We start from the raw sequence: 15,074 nt of genomic DNA on the forward strand, positions 1-15,074 counted from the left end.
GATACATACATCAGCCTGATTCTTGGACAGCTTCTTTCTAACAGCTCTGCCTTGGAGGACTCCCCAGCTACCAGCCCAGCACTGCCTTTGGGGACTGTACCACAGGGAGGCCTTTATGGAACTCCCTCTCTGTAGGCGTCAGCCCCTCCTTCCTTCAGCTGGATTTTAAGGGCCAAGTTCCATTCCCTCGCTCCCTCTGGGAGCTGCTCTGGTAATGTCACGCCTTCGGTTACGGAGGCAGCACCAGACGAGTGCTCAGCTAAGGTTACACTGGGAGCATGCTAGGCCGTGGCCGGTGCAGGCTGAGAACAGCGCGCCTGCGGGTTTGAAAAGACCAAGTACACAGCCACGTGGCTGGGATCCCTGCCTGACGGCACTGAGACTAATGCAGCCAGTCACTACAGTAACCTGAACAGCTTAGTTTAAGGTTACAATCTGAAAGGCACAGAAATCAGGAACTGGAAACGGGCAGCCACAGGAACCTTAGCGCACCACATTGCACACAGCAGTGTCAATTTCGACCTCAGATACATCTGTGAAAACCTCACTGAAGTCAATCAGATTTGGGTTTTCCTCTCAGGGCAGGATGGGGCCCACGGTGCATTGATGTTGGCCCATGTAACTCCACTGAAGTCAACTGGAGTTGGGTCGATTTTCACTGGCTGAGGAGCTGGCCATTTATATTTAACTAGGAACCTACCCTACACCCTGCGTGCAATGGGGCTACTTAATCCCTCTGTGAGAACCTTATTCTTTATTTAAAACCAAAGCCCTGCACCAGACTGATGGTTGCAAACCTCTGTGTAACTAACCCACCACTACCACTGTAACCCCCCGTTTGGTGCTGGCTTAGTAGCTGTATGATGTGCGTATAGGAGATGGGGACTTCCTGGTCTGTGGAGGTGCCCGATTCTTCCTCTGCTCGGTGTGCTGAAGACTAAAGCTCCTTGCCAGTGCCTCCAGTGAGACAAAGGGTTCATCACACTAAGGCAGTGGCTACCACGCATGAACTCACAAATAATTCAAACTCACCCAAGCAAACAAATGTAAAAACAATAACTATAAACTTTATGTAAGGATTTGATTAAAGAGAACTAGACAATAAACATAGTCAATGATTAAAATGCATAGAGAGATTTAATAATGCTGCTTAATTACTAAAGGCTACGCCGGCAAGCAGCCGAGGTCAGGTGATCACACATTTCCCCAATGTTCCTAAACAACAGCCTCTTCCCTCTCTCTGTTCCCATGTCTCAGGTACCCAGGTGTGGCACATAGAGACATGTTGCAGGCCTGTAAGGAGGTGGTGTTAGAAACACACTTCATTACACTGGGAACTGGCAATGTGCATTAATGGTGCAACATTAAACCCTACCTAGCTATCTAACTATAACACAGGGGACTCAGTCAGGGGCCTTTTCTGGCTGAGCAGGCAGGAGACTCATGCAGGCAAGCAGGTCCTCCCTGGGGATTGCTGGAGAGGGACTCGTTCCCTCCTGGAATGGGTCTTTAAAGCTTTGAACCCCCGGTTCTCTGGTGTGGGCTGGCTGCAGGGCAGGCAGGCTGCAGATGGTGGCAGGAGAACTGGACTCTCTCTGGAGCAGATTGTCTTCTCCTGAGGCTTTTCTCTAGGCTGAGGTTACGGACAGGCCAGGAAGTGCTGTGAGGGAGGAGGGTTACCAGGGTGGCTGGGGGTTGCATTCCCCCCTCCTCTTCCTTCGTGCTGCCCGGGAAATCAGCATTGTAGCACTGTCGGGGACTCTAGGGAGGCCCGACAGATAAGTCTCTTCTCTTGGGGCACAGCCCCCTCACTAAGAGGGTGTGGGTGTGTGTGGGGGGCTACATCCTTTCCCTCCTGCAATCTTGATGCTCCCATCAAGATTCAGACTCTGCTTGTTCAAAAGTCCAAAGTGTCCAATGTCCAACCACTTATCTAAACGGTGCTATCTGGTTACACATCATTCCTGCTTCAGCACATCATAACGTTTATCTTCTACTTTATATAGTACGAACCTTCACAAAGAACTCATGAGGCAGCACCTGACAAAATTAGCCAGAGCTGATATGAATCTTTGCCCCACACTCAACAGAAAATCATCGGGCACAGCGGAGGGATCGTAGGTGAGACTGCGCACAGGCTTTATGAGTCTCTGAGGCCTTGCTTCCTCTGAAAATCCTTCTTCTGTGCCCACTGTAGGCTTCATGGCTTCAGGGGTAAAGTCAGGTGGTTGTGTGACTTGAGGAACTGTGCTAGCGTCTGTAATCTCACTTTCTTGTGCTCTACATACTTCTACTGTGCCTTCCTGGTGGGCCTGTGCTCCAGGAACGGGTGCTGGGACTGCCTTCTCCAAAGCAGAGGAAAGGTGCCTGCAGGGCCGGTGCAAGGAAGTTTCGCGCCCTAGGCGAAACTTCCACCTTGCGCACCCTCACCCAAGTCCTGTGGCAGCTCCCCTCCCTCCACCCTGAGATGCTCCCCCCCCCGCCCCCCGGCGGCAGCTCCTTCGCTCCCCCCCGCACCTCTGCTCCGCCTCCTCCCTGAGCACGCCGCCCCTGCTCTCATTCTCCTCCCCTCCCAGGCTTGTGACGCCAAACAGCTGATTGGCGCTGCAAGCCTGGGAGGTGGGAGAAGTGGAGCAGCGACCGCGCGCTCGGGGAGGAACGCTGTAAAAAAAAAAAAATTGGGAACACCGCTTTTTGGCACCCCCAAATCTTGGTGCCCTAGGCAACCGCCTAGTTCGCCTTAATGGTAGCACCGGCCTTGAGCGTAGCCCAAAGGAAATGGGCCTTATGGCAAATGCTCTGCCAGCAGGTCCTGCCAAAGAGTGGCTAGTTCAAGATCCTCTGCTAATGACAGCAGTGGCTAGCTGGGCTGAGAAGCGGCAGTCTCTTAAGTGGGCAGGTCCCAAGTTGTTTAGGGCCTTAGGCCAAAACTCCACCTAGAAGCTGATACTCTACGCGTGCAGACCCAGAACACGGGTTGCATATACTGCTCCCAGGCGGTACTGCTTAACAAGCAGGCTGCCATGCTGTGCATCAGCTTACGTTGCGGCTAGATTTAAGCTGTAGTCCGCCATGCAGAGTGCATTGCAGTGATCCAGCCTCCAGGTGATAGACATATAGCCCACAACAGGAACATCCACCTCGCTTTAAAATTAAATGCTCAACCTAACACTACGTAGTGATATTTCCATGCCACTTACCCGCATATTCTCTCCACACACATACAAACCATTCACTTCACTTCACCAGTGGAGCAGGTGAGCTGGAAAAATGTGTGATTGCTTGTAAGGGGATCACTTAAACAGGGGACTGGCTATTTTGCACACAGAATAGAAGCCGGAGAATAATCTATATCACATTTATGCATATGGGAACACATCGCACATCATGTACATCGTCATCTATTTTTAAAGAGACAGGACATTCCACACGTGAGCCTCATACTGGCCACCATTGGTTGGCACTGAGACAGAAATTTCTAGCTCCTATTCTGCAAACACTTACGCATGTGGGTAACTTTTGGTAATGAATTCAAGCAGTCCGTTCGCATGCATAAATTACTCATGTGTGTAAGTGGTTGCAGGATCCTGGCCCACCCAGTGCTGGAATTGCCTCAAAGTCCGGCAATTCTGCTGGTGATGTTTGTAATGCAGCAATCCGTCCACTAGCAGCTGGATTGAGCCCACTAATTTATTACATACAGGCCACTGAACAGTCATGAAGTGGTAGCAAATTTCACTCACTACAAGCCCAAGCTGCGTTTGAGCAAGCAATCTGCTTTGCTAATTACGTGAACAGGACCTAAGAAAAGCGCTGTGGTACGACACGCTGACCTGAATTTTCAACTGCGGGTGTGTAGAAGGGTATGTCTAAATGGATGCGTTCCTCTATGGAGGCATACACACGAGTGAGGATTGCACACCTACTAACATGGGTTTGTCTATACCACCATGGCTGGCAAGTGTGCGCAGGGATTTGCACGCTTAGCTGACGCGCACGTTGGCACTTGCCTAGTTCAAGCGGTGGGCCATAAAAAACGGTTCTGCATCACTACTGGCCAAACTCTAGTAAGTTAAAAGATACCACATATGTGCACCCAGGGATCAAAATGCCCCTTAGTCATTTACATACTTAGCATGGTGTTTCTAAAGCAATTTATGGCACTGGTTTGTCTGCTGAATCTCTGCAACCGGATGACAAGAAACAGCTTCAGCAATTTCAAGTCCTCCTCTGGTGAGCGTGTTTTATTCATTCTGCTGAGTACTCTCTCCCCCTGGTCTGTAATCTGACAGCCTGGTAGATGTGGATGAAAGGCTTTGGTGGTGGTGGTGGGGGTTTCAGATGAACCAAATCTCCCCCCCAGGCTGACAGAAGACCGTGCTTTTGAAATATTTCAGCACTTGTAGACAAGATTTGTGCTAAACAGTTGGGGGTCTCACTCGGAGCATTGCCGAAGGCACTACAGCTGTTCATCATGCCCTCAGACTTGGTTCGATGGAACAGACCCATTTTAACTGTGCAGTAACCAACAGTGCCACTTCGGAGGCCTTTGTGAATTTCAAAGAGGCTTCTAAGCACAAAAATCCTTCCCTCCACTAAGACGTTGCTGCGTCTAAACTGGCTTGTTTGTTCTTCAGCAGTCCCACAAATATCTCCGCCGATAATCATCAACCGACCATCCCTTTGTTTTTGTAGGTCCTTGCCATGGTGCTCAGCAAGCTGGACAGCGAGGGACAAACCATTTGTAAGAATTCACTGAAACGTGTAATAATAACCCCCCCCACCCTCTTTAAAATGAACAATCAATGGATCTACCCAAGTCACCGGGATTAGAAACAGTCTAACTGGAGTAGGTCTGTGCAGTCCACGTGGGTTTAGACATGCTGAAAGCTGCCATGGTAACACAGGAATTGTCCAGAGTGGATCAGAGCCATGGGCCCTCTAGTCCTGTCTCTGACAGTGGCCAATACCACTGGAAGGAGTAAGAACCCTGCAGTAGACAGATGTGGGACAATCCACCTCCCCCATAGGTCTCAGCCTGATCTCTAATAGAGATTGGTTTCAACCCCAAAATATGAGGTTTAATGCTGCTTCCAAACTTGTGTTATAAATTAGGATAACGCTGGCTATTCTTGCTATCCGTAGCCACACCCAATCCCCTTTTCAATCTTAAATTCTTGGTATAATGAGTCCAGGGCCACAAATTCTTTAAAGCAGCAACAGCAACAGCAAACTCCCACTGAGACTGACCCCGGAGTGGACAGGATACTTTGTCCCCTATAAACACTTTGCACAAACAACCCATTGGCTTTCAGTGAAGGAGAGGTGTGAGCGAGAAGCCGCTGGGATGATTTATGCGACAGGGTTGCAGCTGGGACGCGAGCAGATTCCTGCCCGTCTCCAGCACACAGCCCTGGTGGTTATAAAAGGGTTTGAAGGATCTGATAATATTTTTGTTTTCAGTGGGAACAAGACGTAATGACACGACAGCACATCTTTCTCAAGGCTGGCTGGACTGAGGCCACTCCTATAATTTATGCCCTGAGTGTGTCGAGATGTCGTAAGGAAAGATGGGGTCTCACACAGCCAAACCCTTTCAGGTGAATGAAAATAAAGCAGGAGGCAGAATTGATGGGCTGTAGCAATGGCCATGTGGCTCCACAGAAGGTTTATTTTAATTAATTTCCAAGCCCGCTGTAATACCAGCCAGCACTTTCTTCAAACCTTCCCTTCTACTCCCACCTGCTGGCTGAGGCTCCTCACTGCTCCTTGGGAGAGCTGTGATAGCTCTTCCTTCATGCTTGAGTTTAAGATCTCCCCTAGGAGTCTCAAAAATTCCTTCTGCAGGCTGAATGTTGATTGTGGCTGACCAAAGACTAGAGGGTTCTAGAGATGGGTCCTATGGACAGAGTTTGGAACCAAATCTGGATGAGAACTTCCCCACCCCACAAATTTGGGAGCGTTCAGATCTGAAGTTTTGGTTCAGCGTGTTGAAGAACCAGCTGACAAGTTTAGATTTTAATCTGAACATCTGCCAGGGCTGGGAGTAGGGTGACCAGGTGTCCCGATTTTATAGGGACAATCCTGATTTTTGGGTCTTTTTTTTATATAGGCTCCTATTACTCCCCCACCCCCGTCCCGATTTTTCACACTTGCTGTCTGGTCACCCTGGCTGGGAGTGTTTGGGTCTGGCCCCTCTCCAGGTAACACACTAGGACTCACATTACTGGTATCTGGTCCTCTCAATATTCTCGCTGTGAATGAATCTGCTTGTGGAAGTGAGTTTGGCTCCACACACACCCAAATGCCACACTCTTGAGCTAACTCTCTAAAGGGATGTGACAAATACAGCCCATTAGTGACTTCTTCAAATGCCCAGCCCCGTAAGCATTTGAGTAAAGGAGAATTTGTTATCCTGTCTAGCATGGAAACCAGGAGTCTTTCGTCTTAAGGTGTGTTGGGGAATAAAAAAATGTTGGTTCATCAATTTCCTTGATTGAAGCAGATAATTTGCTCTGGAAGACCAATGCTTTGCACAAATAAAAGGCCAGCTTTAGGCTGTCCCCTTTTTTCATTTATGAAGCTTAGAAGACATTTAATGTGATGCTCACTTTTGGGCTGTAGGTAGCAACTGCACTCCGACATCTTGGCTAAAACACAAAGCAGCAACCGCTGCTTCTGCATACGCTGTAGGGCTGTTTTGCCAGACACAAGACCCACGGAGTGGGTGAAGATTATTCAATGGTCAAAGCGCAGAACTGGGAATCAGGAGACTTGGACGCTACTCCTAGCTCTGTCACAGACTTCTTGTGTGACCTCAGCCAAGTCACTTAACCTCTCTCTGCTTTAGATTTCCCATCTGGCAAAGGCCTGGTATGATATTGCCGCCCTTACTTCCGCGCTGCTGTTGGCAGGGCGTTGCTTTCAGAGCTGGGCACCTGGCCAACAGTGGCAATACTGCGACGCCCCTGCAAGTCCCTTTTGGGTCAGGACCCCCAGTTTGAGAAGCGCTGGGTTCCCCCGGGAGCTCTGTACAGCACAGGGTAAAAGCACACAAGAGACCAGATTTCATGGGCCATGATGTGCTTTTCATGGCTGTGAATTTGGTAAGGCCCTAAGTATAACTATGTGTTGGGACACTCATATCAGGCATATCTCAGTTTAGCTTGTGCCAGTATGTTGTTGATCTAAGCCAAGGTTAAACCAATAGAAACGTGTCCACACACAAATTGCCCTGTTGGGATGCTCTGTCTAATTGAACTGAATTCTCAACTTAGTGCAACTAAATTGGTTTAGCAGCATATCTTAAGTTCTGTGTGCACATAAACTCTTAGCTACCTACACTGCCCACTTATTTAATGACCAGCCAACTCTGAACATAATGATACTTTGCACTTCTATAACAATATCTATCTCTCAGCTAGTGCTTCCCATAGATCTCCAAGCACTTTACAAAGCACCTCAGTACCACTATCCTCACTTTAGAGATGGAGCACTCAGGCACAAGGAGGACAGTGACTTGCCCAAGGTCACCCACCAAAGCAGTGGCACAGCCAAAAAAAGCACCTAGGTCTCCTGAGTCCCAGGCCAGTGCCTATGTCCACTAGGTCATACTGCCTCCCCATGGCACATTCCAGGACAGGATCACAAAAAGCTTTGCATATATTAATGGTTTCAGCCTTAGCACTGCCAGTGATGGGGATGTGGGCAGTTGTGCCTAGTGGTTGGAGCAGGCATCGGCAGCCAGGAGTCAGAGACCAGATGCCAGAGCCAGGCAAAAAAACCAAGGGTGAGAACCAGATTACCGGGTTACTGTGTCCAAGGCAGGTGCAGGATGAGGAATAAGCAGGAGCTATCAAAGCCATGGGCAAATGCCTTGAGCACCCACTGCACTGCTTCTGGGCTGAAGAGCTGCTCTGCTGACTCTTCCAACCCATCAGGTGGTGTGGCCAATTAGGCACCCTGAGTCCTGTCCCGTGCCCTGCCCCTCCCGTGCACAGGGCTGACCTGACTCACTGGCCCGAGCTCTGCCTGCCTCATGCGCAGGCGCTTGTCTGGGCCCAGCTTGCTCCCCCGTAGGGCTGGCGTCGCTCCTCGCCCGAGCCCTGGCTGCCCCGCCACGCGGCTGGCATTGCTGCTCACCACCCCTCCCCCGCGCGTTCCTCGCCGCCCTGCTAGGGGTGGGCACCCCACTTTTTTGGCAAAAGTAAACTGGACAACTGCCCACTTTTGCCAAAAACGCCAGGATGGCCGGGACAGAGTTTACTAAAGCTTTTTACAGAGCTTTGGGCTCTGGCCAGAATGGGATGTAGATCACCCTACTCAAAAAGCAGCAAAGATCCTGCTCTGCAATTTGATTGACTCTCTCTGTATGCTCATTAGCCTGCAGGTGCTAGGCGGACGAGCGGAGGGACTCAATGCCAAGGAAGCTGAGAATTCCCTCCGGACTCGGGAGATGAACTGGGAACCTCAGCCCAGTACAATGCCCATCGGTCCCCGAAGGCATTTGCCAGGAAGAGCTGAGCAGCGTCATGTATGGTAGGAATAGTAGAGCATGGAATGATGTGCACTAGCTTAGCTAGGAGGTTGACAACACTCAGGATTAGCGCGTGTCCCCGGGAGCATAGCGGTTGTACAATGACGTCCACTGATACAGGATACCAAGGCTGCAAAGGCATTGTCAGAGGCTGGACAAGACCTTGGGGCTTTGATCGTGGGGGTCTTGGTAATCACAGGACCTAATATAATCCATGATGTAAGATCACAGGCCTGATCACCAGAAGCTCCTTGAGCCCCGATTCCAGGTCTCGAATTGGCCAAAATGACCCATAAGTGGCAAATTGTGGATCGTTTCAATACCTGGCGCTCAGGCACTCCCGCTGGAACATAAAGACAACCCTTGGACTAGAGGAGGCCATATTGTAGTCAGAACTCAGAGTCAGGTTGGATACCCATCTCATTCAGGGTCTGGCAGAGCTGCGTTACGAACGGGTCATCGGGGAGCAGATGGAGACTGGCAGACTGCTGACGATCAGCCTGTGGACAAAGTTGGCTGGCTTGAGCATGGTGGCAGAGGGCGCTTTGACAGGTTGAGGTATTTGTCTTTGTGGGCTAGGACAGCCACCTTCCTGTTTCTTATCCCTTACAACAAAACTGAAGTGAGCGAAGAAGACGAAACAGTGGATCTGATGCTGGTTAAGGCATCTGACAGACTGTAAGTATTCCAGGTTCTTATAATCTGTCAGGAATCAGGCTCTGTCTAGGAGGAGGCCAAACCTTAATAGCCAGTAGCTGCTTGTCTCAAATATCATAATTTTTCTTCACTGAGGTTAACTTCCAAGAGTAGGAAGCACCAGGGTAGAGTTGGTTGCAGGGGGCACCTCGTGTTGTGGTAATAACGCACCTATGGCAAAGTTAAAGGTGTTGGCAGTGATTGTTGGGTGGCCTGGGTGAATCAGGATAGGTGCCGGGGTGACTGCCTTCTTCAGTCACTCAAAGGCTGACTGAGCCTCTGTGGACCAGGCGAACTGGGCCCCCTTTTGCAGGCCTGCCATTATGGGGGCAGGCAGGCTGGAGCATGCATTAACAACTCACCTGTAGAAATCGGTGAACCCCAGGAATTGCTGCACCTTGCAGACATCCTTGAGTGCAGCCCAGTTGGTTTTAAAATCAGTCCCCTTCCTTGGTTCTACGCTGGGTCCTGATCCCAGACCCTTGGGATTCGCTGCTACACTTGGGCACAACATTGATGCCTACAGCTGACTAACGACCATGGTTTTCTTCTCTTCTGTAGGGACTAGGGATGTTTCCAACTGTTACAAGGAGACCCAGCCCTGAGGGCCTGCCTGAGCTCAGGTCTTGGCAGAGTAAATAAAAACCAAGCCTCTTCTGTTCACCTTTAGCCTACAGAAACTTGTTTATTTGCTGAAGCTTTATTTTTAATCAGATGCTTCTTTTGCCAAGAAAAAGTGACTTTGTTCTAGTACAGAGGTGGGCAAACTACGGCCCATGGGCGAACCGGCCCCCCCACCCCTCCCCTGCTGTTCTCCCTCCCCCGCTGCCATGCCGGCTGGGCGGCATGGCTGCAAGCTCCGAGTGGCATGGTAAGGGAGTGGGGAGCAAGGGGGGGGTTGGATAAGGGGACGGGGGGGGGGGTCCCAGGAGGGCAGTTAGGGGACAGGGAGCAGGGGGCAGTTGGATGGGGCGGAGGTTGGGGGGGTGGTCAGGGGACAGGGAGCAGGGGGCACTTGGATGGGGCGGAGGGTGGGGGGTGGTGGTCAGGGGACAGGGAGCAGGGGGCGGTTGGATGGGGCGGAGGTTGGGGGGTGGAGGTTGGGAGGTGGTGGTCAGGGGACAGGGAGCAGGGGGTGGTTGGATGGGGCGGAGGTTGGGGGGGTGGTCAGGGGACAGGGAGCAGGGGGTGGTTGGTTGGGGGAGAGGTTGGGGGGTGGTGGTCAGGGGACAGGGAGCAGGGGGCGGTTGGATGGGGCGGAGGTTGGGGGTGGTGGTCAGGGGACAGGGAGCAGGGGGCGGTTGGATGGGGCGGAGGTTGGGAGGTGGTGGTCAGGGGACAGGGAGCAGGGGGCGGTTGGATGGGGCAGAGGTTGGGGGGGTGGTCAGGGGACAGGGAGCAGGGGGCGGCTGGATGGGTGTGGGAGTCCCAGGGGGCCTATCAGGGGGCAGGGGTGTGGCTAGGAGTTGGGGCACTCAGGGGATGGGGAACGGGGTGCTTGGATGGGGGGGATCCCGGGGGGGCCTGTCAGGGAGCGGGGGTGTGGATAGAGGTCAGGGGGCAGTCAGGGGACCGGGAACAGGGGGGCTTGGATAAGGGGTGGGGTCCCGGGGAGGGGGGACGGTTTGGGGCATGGAGTCCTAGGAGGGGGCAGTCAGGGGACAAGGAGTGGGAGGGGGGTTAGATGGGTCAGAGGGTCTGAGGGGGGGCAGTGGGAGGGGGCACAGCCTTCCCTACCCAGCCCTCCATAGAATTTCACACCCCAATGTGGTCCTCAGGCCAAAGTTTGCCTACCCCTGTTCTAGTAGAACTTCAAGGATTAGCCATTATCTATGTAACACTGGGGTGGGTGTGGCAGTTTTTTGCTATTTTTTATTGTTTACTTTGTAACCCATCCTTCCTGCCAGGTATCAATCAGGGCTTGGTGTAGTGGTGGTACTCTGCCAAAGCTCTGCTCCAAAATCTCCATCTCCCAATGTTTCTTCTAAAATGATCCATGTTGTATACATTGTTGTCATTAGACTTCAGGGTTAACACCTCATTGAGACAAATGGGGACAGCTCATATCTTGCTTAGGGCTCTTGTTTGTATGTTCACAGTCGACATGTGGTTCACAGTCGACAGTTGAGTGGTTCATAACTGGATGATCTTTGCAACCACGGGGCTAGGGATTTTAGTTTTTAAATGAAAGTTGTGAGAGTGAAGGAGCCACTAGAGATGTGGTGGCACAACATTCTTTCAAGTGCATGGAGCAGACTAACTGTTCTCTGGCCAGGACATGCACCCTCTGCCGAAAGGTCACACATTATTTCTCTAGCACTCCCAACCCCTGCCAGTCACCTCCCTCAGACCTGAACACTGATTGCCCATGAGTGGCAGCATGTTGCTAGACTAGTGAGCTGTACTAAGAAAATTCTCTCTCTCAAACTAATTAGAACCAAGATTAACAAGGTGGTGAATGAGAGTGAACCTGAATGTACTCAGATTCTGTTAGCATTCAGATCCAGCTCTAAACTGTGGGTCTTGGGCCCATCGTTAGCTGATCTTTGTGAACAGGCTGAAAACAGCAACAGCAGCTTGATAGCAAACCAAGTGGCATCTGTGCCGACCCTGGGATAAGAACGCTGGCTGGCTGACAGTGAACCTCTTTACCTCTTTAAGTACCACACCAACAGATGCTGAGCCCTCAACCTTAGTGAAAGAGGCTCACTCTTTGTATTTGAATTTTCCTTTCAGCCTTCTGGTGGATGCGCATCAGGGTCACTTTTATATCTGGTATGCTGCATTTTAATATTTGTTCTTATATGTTGTATGTCTAGAAGCCTTCACTGAAATTGGAGTCCCATTGTGCTACACATCGTATATGTAGTTATGTGATGGCCCTGGAACTGAGGAGCTTACAGTCTAAATAGACAAAAAGTGGGGGAGGGAGTGGAGGCACGGAGAAGTGAAGTGACTTGCTTACAGTCACACAGAATTGCCTTCTCTTGACGCCCAGTCCAGTGGCCTGTCCGTTACACCACACTCCCATGCTACCAAGCTTCTACCTTAACGCTCAATGTGCACAAATTTTTATGCTGGAACTTGCATTTGCCATGCTGGATGTTGATAGCCCTTGGATGGTTGCAACCAGGGTTTGACACTCATAGTGCAGTGAATGGGTAAAGAGCAGAGGAGTCCTGCTCTCACTGAAGTCAATGGTGCAACTTTCATTGACTTCAGTAGGAGTAAAGCTTAGGTCAACACCTGAGTGCTTGTGAGCATCCCTTCCTTAAGGCGCTACTCCTCTCACACCAGTGAGCTGAGAGAACACACATCACTGGAAGACTGGGATTGTCAGCTTTCTCATGGTAGAAGGGCTTCAGGTCTACTCCTTGCAGGTCACGGTCTCTAACCCTAATCCTAAAACCCCACCATTCTGACAATTGGTTTTAATCAGTTTGATTCTAAGATGGTCTTTATAAGGCACTAATCATGCTGGAAACTGGCATCTGGCAAGACTGATAGAAAAACTCCATTTTTATTTTTAATAATGAAAGTTTAGCTTCTGAAGAAGATAGAAGTCCTAGAAAGTTGGGGTTTCTGTACGGAGACTTATAGCAGGCTGTGAAGCTTTATATCTGCAGGGCCCCAGTTTGAATCCAGCCTGAATTGGTAGCGTCTGAACATCATTACCACCTGACAGCTGTTTGGGTGCCTCTGGGACATGAGCTAGGGGTCTCCCTGCAGTCCAGAATGTACAGCTGTTGGTGGCAGATTCAACTACTGGCTAGTCACTGGATGGGTGGGGAGACTGAATGACATTCTGATTTCTAGAGCTGGTCTCTCCCCAGTGACATGGAGATGCCGATGCTGCACTTCGTTTTTGGGTAAGCAGAAATACTTTATTCTCTACTACTCTCAAGCTAATACCTTTCAGCTTCACATTAGAATAACTGCTTTCTTCTGTCCCCGTCCTGGCTGGTTTTGTGACAGGCACCAAGCTCCCTTGACATACCTTCAGCTTCTTTCAAAATAGCCTCTTCCCCTACTCCTTCCGTATCAGCTCTACCTGTGCGTTCTTTAATCTAACTGTATTTGCAACACCTCATTCCAGTGAGCTCCTGAATGAGGATGGAGCCAGAGTCTCCTGAAGATGTTAAATGAGGTTTACTTACATCTAACAGTCACCTCATTGGCAGGCTGTTGCTAAGTTCTGTTACGCTACCGTTAGTTTGTTATTTCTAGCAAATGCTGGGAAGATGCTCACACATCTGGCTGGAAGAGAAGCCCATTAGGCTTACAAGCTTTTAGAGAATCTTGTGAATGTTAGAAGGAAAGATTTAAGGAGTTGCATCTACACTGACTTGCATTAAATGTTCAAGGCTTGTCTCTTTCTCTTGCAGCTCATGATCTTCCCTTCTGTCACTTGGCAGCACAGAATGCCTACAGGCTTGGACAGATGACTTCAGAGGTTATAGCAGACGTGCACCTGATTGAGCAGCGCTATGGGCGAGGAGAGGATATTGGCCTGTTTTCAAACAAAACCTATGCTAAGCTGAGTGAACTGGACCCAAAATACAAGAAAGTGTCCAGCCAGGTGATGCTCTGACCCAGCATCTTCTCCCTCTGCAACCTGTGCTGAAGTGTGTGCAATGGCTCGAGTCTGTCCTACATGGCTTTGTACACTATAAATGAAAAAGTCAATTTTTAACCTCAACAGGAGTTCAACATTTGCATGGCCAGAACTTAAGATTTGGAAAAAGATGCATTAGCTTCTCCAGTCTGTGCCTCACTACAGAACATGCCTGACACTTTGGATAGTATGAGCTTCAGGATCTGCAGATAAAGAGATTCTTTACTTCCTTTGGGCCAGTAACCTATAGTGTTATTGACTCTTACTGTTAGGAACTCTAGCCTCTAGCTGATCACATTACATCCAACTATTCCTCTCAAAAAAAAGTAGTGGCCCATCACACTGGCTGCTATGAAGTGGATCATTACTCTGGGGTTAATGAAGGTGGCTGCCCATGGAATATTTGATGTGGTGCTCACAACAACCCTCAGCCATCTCTTTAAACCAAGCTATACACGTCCAGTTTTTAGGCTGTTCCTCATTTGATTCCTGCTGCTCTCTGCAGTACCCCACAGCTGGCTTTAGCTACCTTATGTGGAGTTAGACAAAGCAGACTCTCCAGCCCATCTTATACTGCCACTGAAAGGGGATGGAAATGGTTTGTAGTTCAACTGCAACCAGAACCATGGAAGGTTAAAGGGGCAGCAGGCCAAAGACTTTTTTAAAGGGAAGAGTCAAGGAAGCTTCCTGTGATCTTGTGTTTTGATGACAGGCTGATCTTTTCTATAAGAGCAGGTGCCTAGCTTAGTTAGGCAGCACCTGTGACTACTTTTAAAGGTATCTCTGGTACGTAGAATGCTTATTCGATCAAGCTATCCAGATAGGATGTCTCCAGTGTGTGCACTTCAATACAGAAAAGCCCAAAAGGTTATTTTTTTTCTGAACGGGCAAACAGGTTCTCTTGTCCAGATCACTAATTTAGGATTAAACCATAACTTTATACTGTGTCTAAATAAAGGGGCATATGAGTACAAAATGGCCTATCACACTCTATAGGAAGCAAAATTCACCTCAGTTGACTTATGAACTAGTCACCTTGGCTTATGTGCCATACCATGGAACAGATCTGTTCTGTGTTTATTGACAATACTTCGATTGTGTAAACAAAATTAAAATACTAATAGCTGTAGCCTTGAGCAAAAGTTATTCCACTCAACAGTGCTGACAGCTGCCCAGACTAACTCCAAAGCCCCTTAGATGTTACTTACTGGAGTTATTGAAAGACAG

Source organism: Mauremys mutica, chromosome 8 (assembly GCF_020497125.1).
Source record: "Mauremys mutica isolate MM-2020 ecotype Southern chromosome 8, ASM2049712v1, whole genome shotgun sequence".
Lineage (NCBI taxonomy): Eukaryota > Metazoa > Chordata > Testudines > Geoemydidae > Mauremys > Mauremys mutica.